Source organism: Octopus bimaculoides, chromosome 15 (assembly GCF_001194135.2).
Source record: "Octopus bimaculoides isolate UCB-OBI-ISO-001 chromosome 15, ASM119413v2, whole genome shotgun sequence".
Taxonomy (NCBI): Eukaryota; Metazoa; Mollusca; class Cephalopoda; order Octopoda; family Octopodidae; genus Octopus; species Octopus bimaculoides.
In genome coordinates, this window is record NC_068995.1 from 36927951 (window position 1) to 36931803 (window position 3853).

The following is a 3853-nucleotide window of genomic DNA, read 5'->3' on the forward strand; positions in this document are numbered from 1 at the left end:
ACACACACACACACACACACATACACACACACACATATATATAACATGACATTCTATTTCAAATAATCTTTTTATAAAACTAGAAATCTATGAAATGTTCAGACATAATAACAGTAATAAATTACGTATCAAATTTTCCATTCTTTACCATATTACAGAAGCTAAACACGCTTGACGATCATAATTCAGTGGAAGTTAAATACCACATAGTTTTAGGGCAGTAATTCAACCAAAAGAATACATCAGTTTCCAATCTAACGCATCATTCGAAAAATTTACGCAAATGTGTTTTGGAAAATGTGCATACATACGTTCGTATTTTACAAAGTTAGCTGGTTAATTTATACTATCGATTTATGTAACTGGCCTGATGTAAAGAGAAAAAGTAGATGCTGCACGTTGTTTTGGCAATAAGTAAATGATTAGCTTAATATATCTCATGCTTTGACACAACCAATTCTGTGCTATTTGAAGAAGGTGAGCAGCAGATTGGTCTGTACTGTGGATGCGAGCCATAGAAAGTTATGTTGTTGAGAAAGACAAGTTGTTTTCTTCCGAGACAAACCAAGAGCTAGATTCTGGTGTTCTAAAATAAAAACGGCTGCCAGGTTACTACTCTGTGATTGGTCCAAATCAGTGTTACCAACTTAAAATCAGAATTTTATGCTAAATTTCTGTAGAAAAATTAACCCCCAAATGCTAAAAGATGCTAAATATGACAAAAAAGCTAAAGACTAATTATATCAAAAAGCTTAATTTTTATTTACATTTTTATTTACTTTCTTTAATTATATTCAGTATTGAGAAATAATTTCTTGTATTTCACTAATTTGATCACTTTCAGCTGCAGTGCCTAGGTCATGACTTCCGTATACATTCAAGGTCCCAGTCTTGTTAATTATGTATTTTGGAATATCGAAGTTTTTGCAACATTTGCCATATCTTTTCAGGCCATATTTTATTGACAGTATTGATCTAAGCATAGAAAGATGCATTTAGTTTTTCAATCTTGATTTGATTACACCCATACTACTGAACAACCGTTCAACTTCTGCATTTGAGTTTGGCAATGTCAATAAATTAATGGCAAAATTTGCAACATCTCTAAAAGGATTTCCTCCAGTAGCATCTTTATATTCCAAGACTTCCAGCCAGAATGCCTCAGTATTAGACGTATTTGTCCATTTAACTAAATGAATGCAATTAAACTGAATTTCAATTGAAGCAATTTTTTCTTCATTTAAATACATTGCTTCTAAGACAGGTAAAATCAACTCTTTGAAATGCTGCAAAATATTCTCTACTGAAAAAAGCATTTGATATTCTTCAGTACATTAATATTTCCTGGCAAACGGTGCTTGAGCTCTCTATAAAGGCAGAGTAAAAATTGTTGTGCTCTTTTGCGAATATTATTTTCTTCAGTGGCTGTTACAGTCTGCTTGATAATCATTTCTGCTACTTTTCTCTCGAGCCTGTAGCCTAAATTTGGTTTAGGATCCAGAAATTTTTCAATTGAAGCATCTGGATCAAGAGGATCAATTCTACATGTTGGCAACACTATCATATTAGCAACTGATTTGATCAAATTTGAAAGATATTCAAGTAATTTTTTTTTGTCGACAGTGTTTGATTCAAACAGTTTATTCACTTGCTGAACATATTTTAAAATTGGATGCAAAAATAAAAGGTAATTCAATTTTTAAGGCATCTACAATGCCGTCTGCATCACATGTTTCTAAAGATACCATACTGAGATATGTATGTACCACTTTATTTGTGAGTGCCACTATAATATATGATAACAATCCCTAACAACTTGTTTATCGATATATCATTAGATTCATCTAATAGCAGGCAAAATTTTCGATCTTCTATATCAGAAATCGAATCTCCATCAAAATATGGAGCTAGAACATCTCTCAAAATATTTGCACATTTTGTACGATGCAACTTCACTTCGGATATAATATCATTATCAGACATATAATTCTTACATAACTCTATTAAGTGATCACAGCTATTAAATGATGAGTGGCAACAAACAAACATTGCTAAATTTGCTTCAAGCATAGATGTCTTTATCATCTTTGGTTTTAATAAAATAGGTAAGAAGAATCATTTGCTGTGGAGCTGATGCCTTATGTTTCTTTGCTTCACAGTGGCTTACTAGAAGAGAATATTTTGCCAACATATTACATCTACAATATCTGGAATGTGCTTTAGATTGGTCACTAGGTACTTCACACAACCACTTAGTAAACGCTGACATCTTAAGCCATTCCTTTCAGAATTCTTGCTGGTACAACTTTGTTCTTTTTTTTTTGCTCATTATAATGTAGTGGGAAGCAAGAAAATAACGTCGAGTGACGTTAATCCAGAGATTCTTCGGCGGAACCGGAACCCCATTTCGGATACTCGTCCGCTAGAGATAATAGTAGTTCCCTTCAGCTCGTAATATATAGAAAACAAGTGACACACTGTCACTGATCTTGCAATAAACAATTTAGCTAGATATTGCGAGCTGGAGCGAACTACTACTATCTCTAGCGAATTTGGAAAATAGAGAAGTGAGGAAACAAATAACTGCAGGAGATATTGGTCATAAGCTATGGATGAGATTTAATTGCGTTTATGTAAGAATTCAATGCATATGGGAATTTGTTGCTGATAGGAAGAAATGCCACAGTCTGATAGCAGAAGCTAGGCGCAGGCATGACTGTGGTTAAGAAGTTCGCTTTGAAACCACGTGGAATTGTGACTCCTCAAAGCAGTGGAATTGTGACTCAGCCTGCGGAAACTGCCTGATATCCGAAATACGCACCCTTGTCGAGCGACGTTAATCCAGAGAATCTTCGGCGGAACCAGAACCCCTTTTCGGTTGCTTGTATTAGCGATCGTATTTTAATCGGTTATTACCCAATATTCGTTACTATAGGTGAGAATCGACACGAAAACTGAATAGCAAGTTTTTTTTTAACCAATTCCTCCTCTTCTGAGGTTCTAGTGCTGGATCTGGTACATTACTGTTCTAGTACCTGCAGTTCTATCTCCCAGTTCAGCCTCCTGCTTCTCATCACAAGTAAACTTATGAGGGCGTGCTGAAAAGTTCCTGGCCTTGGGTAAAAGAAAATACAGGAGAATCATTTAATTCCCTCGCAGATTCACACACTTATTGCAGCGGTCCTTCAGTGTTTCTAAGCCCTGTAAAAGAATTTGGAAGGTTGGACCTTCAACCAGGCCTTTCGCGAAACTCTAAAATCCAGGGATTTTCAGCACACTCTCGTACATAAATGAACAATAAAAGACAAATATTTAGCAGTTTAGAAAAAATAGAAAAGAAATAAAAATAAAACTCTTCAAATCTTTTTTATGAAGTATTTTATTAAAAACCGAAACTTCAAAAAAAAAAAAAAATGCTGAGAAATAATAAAAAGGAAATAAGAATTATTGGTCCAAATAATTTCTTAATCTCATTAGCATCAGCCAAGCCAATATTTATTAACATGCTTCGTTATACAAATTGTTTTTTCCCATTCATCAGGCCAATACTTTGTACATAAAAAAACAAAAAAACAAAAACAATGGAGGATAGTTTGAACAATTAAAATATTTTTTCCAGTGTTCCATTTTGATTGTTGATATTTCCACTTGTCAGATATGGTGAAAAACTTGAAGACGGTAAAATTATTGAGCCTCTAACGAAGTGCGTGTACATGCATGTATATATATATATGTGTGTGTGTGTGTGTGTGTGTGTGTTTCTGGGAAGGCAGGTCTTGTGTGGTATTAGTGAAATGGATAGATGTAGTGTAAGTTAGAACCCGGCAGTTGACCTCTGACACAAATATTGCTT